At 29.9% G+C, this 9,634-nt stretch overlaps 1 protein-coding gene across 1 annotated transcript in view; it reads right to left on the reverse strand.

The window, feature by feature from the left end:
• Positions 1-9,634, reverse strand: part of LOC119666819 (myosin-G heavy chain-like) — a 377,427-nt gene that overhangs the window by 221,739 nt on the left and 146,054 nt on the right. The gene's annotated exons all lie outside the window — the stretch shown is intronic.

Genomic DNA, 9,634 nt, shown 5'->3' on the forward strand with positions numbered 1-9,634 from the left:
TTTCCTATATATACGGTAACACAATGGGCCAATAGGGCTAAGTGGATCCACTAGGAATCGCCGGCATAACCTAACCTAACCTAACTTAATTAAGCATTTCTTATATATTTTAACATTTTCAATATATGACTTAAATACTGTATTCAATCGTTTTGAATATTTTTTTAATATTTCTCTTAGTAGAAATTTCAAATGTATCTTTATACTATGGACAGTTCAGTGAATATTACATTTTCAATCTGTCAATGTCATTTGGCTTAATACACATCTCCGAACAAATGTTCCCAGTATTCCATCAAAGTAAAATCGTATGCCTGGTTACTTAAGGTATTAAATTACTTAAATTCATACCTGCTCGATGCGTCTAATACCCTACGGGCTTATTGTAATGCAAACCGCACTAAAATGTATTCCTGCTGACCCGAAGCCACGTTTAAAGCAAAACCTAATACACAAAAACGTTTATTAAAACGAAATGACAACAAACAATAAAACTAAAAGCGAATGAAAAGCAAAGCTGTATGTGTGGACATGTGTGTGACTTTGTCGGTAATGAATTTGTACTTTAGCTGATAATAAATACCGCACATTAACATTGAAATTATATGAGGTGATATTGCAATTACAATGGTTGCGTATGTGTTGACACATTGCGAAATATAAACGAACAATCCAACGAATGGTACGTGCACCAACTGTACTCATCAGTCCACTCCACAAGTGAAGCTGAAGCTGAATGTTTTAAGACAGATTATAGCATAAATGACGCATTAGCTCACACCAACTAATCACACCAACTGACCCGCTACTGCCTGCCTGACCCCACTGTCACCGAAAGAACTTAAGCCCGAAGCCAAGCCAACTCAAAAGATGTTAACAATATTGACTACTTAAGCGTAGTGGCTAACAAGACTTCTCTTCACACTAATACTAAAGCATTTGTGTGGAATTAGTTTCTTGTTGAATTGTTTTTAGGATGCGTACACCATTGTGTGTATGCGTGTATATGCGTGTGTAGGTATATATATGTACGATAACTGCTTTGTGCGCTGAATTGTAATGAATAAGCACATTTGTTAATTTACAAACATTATTTTATATACTTAATTTAATTAAATTGCATAAAGCAGCTTTGTAGCTTATAAGCGACGCGAATACGCAAGTTAGTGAGCATTGTTGTAATTGTAATTGTAATTGTAGTTGTTGTGTTGTAGTTGAGTGAGAAGAAATAAAAGTAGTTGTTGGTTTGATTCTAATACGTTTGCTTATGAGTGTGAGTATAAGTGTGAGTGACAGTAGAAATGAGAGTGGAAGTGAAAAGGGAAAATGGAAGTGGGAGTGGGAGTAAGAATACAAATAATCATAGTCTTAATATTTACAATTTATATGTATTTTCTATGCTCTTACGTTGCTGTGCTATATTTTAGCACACAAAATTGTAATTGCAAATCTAATTAGAATTGTAATTGTTGTTCAAGTAGTTAACGTATACGTGTAGCTACAACTTTGTGTGTGTGTAAGTAAGTTTCCTGCTGCGTTGTTAGTTATGCTGCTGGCTTATGCTGCCGGAAGGTGTGAACGCTCGACAACATTTTATGTAATTTAAATGCGCGACCATAAATTCTTTAGCGCGTATTAGTGGCACAATAATTCACACAACTGGATTTGGTCTGGCATTTAAGTTTTTATTGTTTCATTTGCGTTGGGCGGCAAAGTTACACTTACAGTTAACAGCACTTCGCCTAATGCTAGCCATTGCCATAAGTAATAATTCTTGTTAATGTTCAGCTACTTTTTATACTTTTTGTTACTAAAAATAGGTAGCCTTAGCTTCACTCTTAAGCAAGGTCTATAAGACCTTACCAGTTACCAAAGGAAACTTTTTGCGCTTATCTGCAGAAGCACTAAGTGCTGAGGTATGTTCCTAAAAATTAATTATTAAGTGCGTGCTAAAGTGCATTTTAAGTGATATTAAGCATCCCAAATGAGTTCAGTAATAATTTAAATTAAGTACTTTAAAATTTATATATTGAAATAATAGTTCTTAGAGTCGAAACATTTACTACAATTGAAGTAAATTTAAATACCATTCTTAGTATGCTGAAAATTTTACAAAAATTTATTATAGCTTTTAATTTATACAGGCATTTAAGTTTTAAGTATCATACTATTAAGTTTAAATGATGCCCTATATATAGCTGAACACTTAAATTTCCATTAACAAAAGGACCTAGAGTTTTATAATTTAACAAATTTTTTTAAAAGAAAACATAAGAAAATTTTAGACGAAAACTATTTATAGGATAATATAGATTAATGTAGAAAATAATCAAAAATTTTTGATAGAATTGTTACGATGGAATCTTATAAAATACAAAATAATAAAATATATTGACCAACGCCCAATAATGCGATTATTCGCTGCGTAATATAGTGCGTAATGTCAACAAAATTTCACTCTTTAATTTCACTCATGCTTTAAAATGAGTGAGTTAAAAGTGTGTGCCGAAATTTCTCCAATATTTCAAAAAGATCTTGTCGCACACTTACTCTCAAAGAACTCTTCTTTTGGGCTTTTATAAAATTTAATTGAATTTAATGGATCCAGAAGCGAGAAACTACTTGATAAGACAGGTCAAGAAGGCACTCAGCCTTTGGAATGAAGTTCGGAATAGCATTTGGAAAGGAATTATTTACAAATATAATAAAGTTCTTATATCGGTATTAACCTTAACCAAATGAAAAACAATCATCTTTTCAAATAAAGAATGAAACGTTTATTGTTAACAATTAACTAAGTGGAATAGTGAAGAAATAGTAGCTCTTTTGTTTTGCTCATAACCAAAACCTATTAAATGCGTTTTAATAAGGTCTTTTTATAATCTTAAAAATAGAGACTATAAAATCGTTCCCAGTAAGAAGTTTGTAATATTAAATGAGGTCAAAAACTCCCATCACATTATTCTTCTTAATCTAAACCAAATGCAGACAGTCAAAAAGAAATCTACAAAAAGTTGGAAGTGAAAATAGTGTCGAAAAGAGATATTCCAAGCAAAGAGGCTTCAAGTTTATTCCGTTCCAAAGCAAAACTAAAGTGTTACAAAGAATGTTCAGAAATTCAGCAGTTACCACCATATTATCTTTCTTGATTCAAAAAAAAACCCGGACAGTCGCAAAGAAGTTGACATAAAATTAAAAGTAAGAGTAGTGTTAAAAGCAGATATTTCAGTCAAAAACTACTCCAAATTTACACACACTTTATTGAAATATAAGCTGCTATTGAGGATAATATATTATAATAAATAACTTTCCAACAATCCCATGTCACAATATGATTATTAATCAGCAGAAAAAGTAGTAGAAGATGACGTCCTAAACAAACATCAAATATATTATCAATACCTAAACAATACCATCAAATACCTATTAAGAAACGACGTCGAAAAAATAAACCAGGTCCTGGAAATTACCTATAGTGTCGCCTCTGTAACAACTTCTTTCAGTTTTTATAAAATAATGTCAACTGATCTATTTATAAGATGAGTGGGATTAAAATATGGTACTGTACACTTTTAACACTAAATAAGTATTTAGAACAGTAAGTAGTAAATAATTATTACTGCAGGTAGTAAATAAAATTAATATGATACTTGTCATTAGATGGGTTCAAACATTAGTTGATCGTTACAATGCATCCATTATTGATAACAACTGCGAACCGAATGAATTTTCTAAAGTCATTGATGGACTGCCTTCACTTAAGTTATCTTCAGAAAAGTTTCAAACTTAATTAACTGTCCGGGATACTATATCCATTATCGAACTACTGTATCTTGCCCTTTTTAAAGTCACTGTAGAATTTTAACTGTTACACTGCTTTCACTTCAGTTATATCCAAAGAATTCTATTCTTTTCTATGTCGTTGTTTAATTCTTTGGATTCGTGTTTGATCTATTTGTGGAAATGCATCTTTTCTATAATGCATAAGAACTAAGCATTATCCAAGGATATGTAGGGATGTTTCGTTGTGTTACATACCTTGCCCGCAAAAAGAAGGGTAGGTAGTGAAAATCATTATGTTATTTTAAATTACCAACTATAAAAGTTTAAATATTTATCTCGTGAAAGTTCAAAGTTTGCTAAAAAAGATTTCTTTCAACTACTTTATGTCAAGTGCTAACCTCACATTAATAAATAATTACAAATCGTCCAAATAAGCTTACGAAGGATACGCCTCCTAATCAATTCCGGGAAAAAGTTTACAATTATTTATGTATGCAGTCGATAGTCAATCAAATGCAAATAAAAAGCCAACATTGAAAGCACTACAATAAACTTTTAATAAATCCTTTTTAAAATTTTGTGTCTTAATACTTCGCAAATCCTTTTAGAGCAAAAAACAAAAAAATTGGAAAAAAAATTTCACAGCTGGGCTTCTGAAAATAAACAAAGCGAAAAGTCGATTTATCAAAACTGCGGCGCTACGAAAACTACTCAGGAAATGCGTTGTGTTCCTCAAGCCGTTGGAGCTGCAGATAGAAAAGCACTGTTTGCTTCAACATAATTTCCATAGCAAAAGTTAGTAGCAAATAAATTATTAAAAGATTAATCTGCGTAGTAACTTTGACTACAACAACATTACCAGTGAAAAGCACAACAACAATAATAACAACAATCAAAGTAAGGAAGAATAAAAGAATAAGAGCACCGAAAAAAAAATTTCAGTTATTGGCAGTAAAATCAGAAGGCAACTTTTAAAAACCACTTAAAAACTTTAAAAATATTTTCAGTCTTTTTTTTTGTTTTTGTATCTATGCAGTTCAATCTATGAGTATCTATAAGCTATATGAATGTAGGAGTTCAATAGAAGTTTACTTAACATACCCACGCACATTGAGCTTGTGTGTTTGGCAATTGTTGCTTGCAGTCTTTTTTTTTGGATTCTTCGAAGAATTGCTTAAGTAAAAACTGAAAATCTACAAAAATGAAGTGTATTTTTTTGCTTCATGCTTCAAGCAAATGAAGAAATCACAAAAGAATTGCATCGGAAAACTTAATACTTCATAAGAATCTGTTTACACAATTCCTTTTTCATGCTCTGGAAGTTTATGGTACGAAACTTAAGGCCTGTACCGTTTACACTCGAGAAGGATATGTAGAATGAAGTGAATTGCTTTAAACAAATAAAAATTGCATTTTTTATAGTTTTAATTGAAATTCTTATTTATTCATTAAGTGAATATTTATTTTTCATGAAACTTGACATTTATGTTTCATTTCACTAACAAACGTCATGGAACAATTTTCATTGTTTATGCATTTTTAATTAAAAATTTCTATGATGAGAGCGAAGTTGCTGCAGCTCTTGGGGGTTAGCAATGAACAGAGCTACATGGACGAAGGCAAAACTCGATTTGGGTGCCTGCACTATTAAAGAGGAAAAAAAGAAAGCAGTTAGCATATATCTAATATTTAAGAATAAATTCTAAGTAATAATTGAAAAAGTAAAAAGTGGAAATTTTTATTATTAAAGCTATAACGCGAAAACGCCCAGAAGCCGATACTACGTCCAAAAGAGTCCTTTTGTACCAATTGCACTGTTGATCACACAAAGCCCTTTAAAGCTTTGTGAAAAAAGTCCAGTACTAAAGCTAGAGAAAAGCTCTTAATCTGTTCTGGTAACAGAAATTCCATATGAAACAAGTTTCTTCTGTGCGTTTTTAAAGCTGGACAGCCACAAAGAATATACATAGTAGTTTCCACATCTTCGAAGCATAATCTATATTCCGAATTAGCAGATAATCGATATTAAAGTGAACATTATTCATATTATTGATAGAATTACATACATATATTAGATCTCCTTTAACTTCTAGGAGGAGCATAGGGCCGAAAAGAATAGAAATTTATTGATAGAATTAGAATTTATAAATCATTTTCAAAGGCTATATACAAAAAGAATATATAAATATAATAATTTAGATAAATATATATAAATACAGTCTAATTGCTCTATAACGAAGTCCAGTGGCGTTGCTAAGCGTCAGCGATGTCGGCGACCACCGACGGCCTCGCACCCACAGGGGCCTCGCAAAAAGATACCGACTGTGGATTCTAAACACTTAATAAATATTTTGAACAATTTGGTTTGATAATGGTATTAACCAAATTCGAAATATTTCCGAATGTTTATATAGTAACCAGATTCAAATTCATAGTTCCAGTCAGTATAGCTTCGACGGAAAGAAGCTTCTCAAATTTAAAATTGAATAAGACGTACTAGAAAAGTATGATGATCCAAGAGAGAATACCATTTGAAATTCTATAAACTGAAGCGAAAATAGCTGGCGCAAATTATGAAAAATTGAGTGAAGCTAAAAGTAGGAAACTTAATTTATTTTAATTTGTATTTATTTTAATTTGATTAGCAATAAAACTTTCAATCATGCTTTGTCATATTAGTGAATATAACTTATTTACTTTTACAACTGGATTATAAAGAGGGCCTCGCAATTCTAATGTCGTCGACGTCCAGAGTTGGTCTAGCTCCGCCACTGACCCTAGTCATTGGTGTCTGTAAAAAACATCGTTATAGAGCGGTCTTCGTTAATAAGAGATTAAACAAATTTTGTTTTGTTGAGCTTTTTTTTGCATTTTACTGGGAACTATGTACGTATTTATTTTAAAAATATATTTAATTCATCCCATGAGACTCAATATCAGAACCTCATTGCACTGCAGACATTGCATGGAGAATGAAGAAAAAGAATCACCAATACACCTTCTGTTACAGTGTCCTACTTTCGCAAGACATAGACTCTCCTACTTAGGATCGCACTTGTTTAATTCACTAAGAGAGCTAAATTAATTTTTCTTAGCTTATGCGAATGGCTTTGTGTCCAATACTAAATGGTTATACTGACAGGTGTCAACTTCTTAAGGGTCAACTTCTTGAGGGGTTCGCTATAGAGAGGAACTCGTTATAGAGAGGTTCGCTATAGAGAGGTTCGCTATGGAGAGATTCGCTATAGAGAGAATCACTACAGAGGGGTTCGCTATAGAAAGGTCCGCTATAGAGAGGTGCATTATAGAGACGTTCAACTATATAAACAAATACAAATTAATTGACAAAGAATAATCAATTGCAAGACAAAGTTTAAAAAACATTTTTGGGTTTCACTAAAAATTTTAAATATTTTTAAGCACTTAGACCAGCTGAGCTATGACAATCTCAACATTCATCATACCTAAGCTAAGCCCAAGCTTATATTATTCTATACTTTCAATATTTTATTCAAGAATAAATTGCACTTTTCAACTTCATTTATTACTTGTACTTATAGCTTAATTATAATGCTTAGTGGCCATTTCTACTAAACTCATATGACAAATAAAGATATAAAGAAATTAAATGCTGAACTATTTCTCATACATGCAATTTTAGTAACATATGTATGTGTAATTAGTTCAATTTTAAGTGGCATAGTTATTAACTGATATAAGAAGAAAACACAGTTCTAAATTATAAACACACTTAATAATTGCATGATTTTTACAGTTTTGCCATATTTTTCGTAATTAAAATTTGACATCAAACTTTTATGACCTAAAACTCAATATCCTTTAGGTGCTTAAAAGATGAATACTGCACTTAACTTAAGTATTACATAATTATATAATATAAATACATATATAAATCATATATATAAATAATATAGAATATAAAATTATATAATTATAATTTCACATTAAATTTTTATGACCTAAAAACCAATAACGTTTAAGTGCTAAAAAGATTAATACTGCACTTAACCTAAGTATTACTGATATATGCATTGCAAAAGTAAAACTTAATGTTTAAATTATCAATTTATTGTCCTTTTTCAAGCAAGTACCGTAACTAGATTTATATATGTTTATATACTTATATACTATAATTTACACAATAATTTTTGCCACCACTTGTCTAAATTTAATGATTTCAAACATTTATCAGCTAAAAAAACATTTATCAAACTTTTGTGAAACTAATATTATATATTTATAGTATAGTAATAATTATTGAATTATTATTATAAATGAGAATCCTCAACATACTATTTGTGCCCAATAAATTTTAATTGTTTCGATCATTGATATTAATTGCGTACAACGCTGCGTATGAGTAACTTTTTAAAGCGTGCAAAAGCGCAGTAAAATTCTGTTAGAATATTTATATTAGATTAAAATAACCACCTCACAGACTATTCGACATACTAATACTAGAATACTTATGTTTTTAAATTAAATTATGTATTTAATTTTCAAATACACCGTATTTAACCAAATAAAACAAAATTAAACTATGCGCGGGAAAATTTGACTGTTCAAAATATTTAACTCGGTTGGAGGAAATAATTTCTATAAATATTTTACACTAACAACAAAAATGCTGATATAGGTATTAACATTTTAACCTAGATTTACCACTAATTTTATGTTGTAACTTTAAAAGGATTTAAGTAAAAGTAATTGCTTAGTAGTAGTAGTAAATTGAAAACTAAATAAAATTTTTCGACTAACCATTATTCGCGTATGTTTCCACCTTTGTTATTAAAACTAAAATACCGCAGCAGAAAATTTAGAATAATGAAAGTATGTATGCATGAAAAATATTTTCATACTAAAGTCAGAACATTGAGGGCATTCTAAATTTAAATAGTTTCGGTTGAACTTTTTATTCTAAACTTTTCAATTATTTGATTTCGATTATAAGCTTAATACGTAAAATTATTTCATCGCGGGCTTGCAGCTATTGTTGAATGAGTTCACAATGTTCAAAAGTTCAGGTTAACATTTTTGAAAGTAAAGAGAAAAATTATTTGCTTTCTAAAATTAGAATTTTATACTATATTCAGCTCTGAAGAGTTCATATATTGTGATGTCAAAATAGTTTAGTAAGTAGGTTAAAATATATGTTAATTGTAGACACACACGTTTCCTTAAAATTATGTTAGAAAAAATTATGTAAATGCTTAACTTACTTATATTCTAATCACTACTTATTCATTAATTATTGTAATTAAATAATTATTAAAACGTTTTAAGGTTTTCAGATTTCAGACTCTTTTGTCTTGAAACACTTAGCTAAAACACTTTTTATGTTAAAACTTCCTCTTTATGCAATCAAATGCACTTTATAATAAAGAAACCAATATAATTGTGCTCATAAATGAGAAACCATGAAAAAGTAGACATAATTAAATATCTGTAAAATAAACTTCATTAAAGTTGAAACAACAAAAGTCTTCAATTAATCAAGGACGAAGCAGAAAAGCTTACAAATATAGTAATTATTACAAGGAAACTACAAGCAAAACTTTAAGTTTCTCATTTCCTCATGGCATTTGCTTTTAATAAAATGAAGGATGTTTCAATCATTAAAAAACTTTCAAACTTTCCACAAATTTATGGAACAATAGTCTAACCATTCAGAAGTGATATCTTTGGTCATTAAGAAAACAAATAAAGTATTTTAAATCAAACAATGCTGCAGGCATAATTTTACATGAATTTATTTCAGTTTTTAATGAAAATAACTATTGAAAAATGCATAAATTTAAAATATAGTTTCAACATATATTTATACTTATAT

The sequence above is a fragment of the Teleopsis dalmanni genome, chromosome 1 (genome assembly GCF_002237135.1).
Source record: "Teleopsis dalmanni isolate 2A chromosome 1, ASM223713v2, whole genome shotgun sequence".
Classification (NCBI taxonomy): domain Eukaryota; kingdom Metazoa; phylum Arthropoda; class Insecta; order Diptera; family Diopsidae; genus Teleopsis; species Teleopsis dalmanni.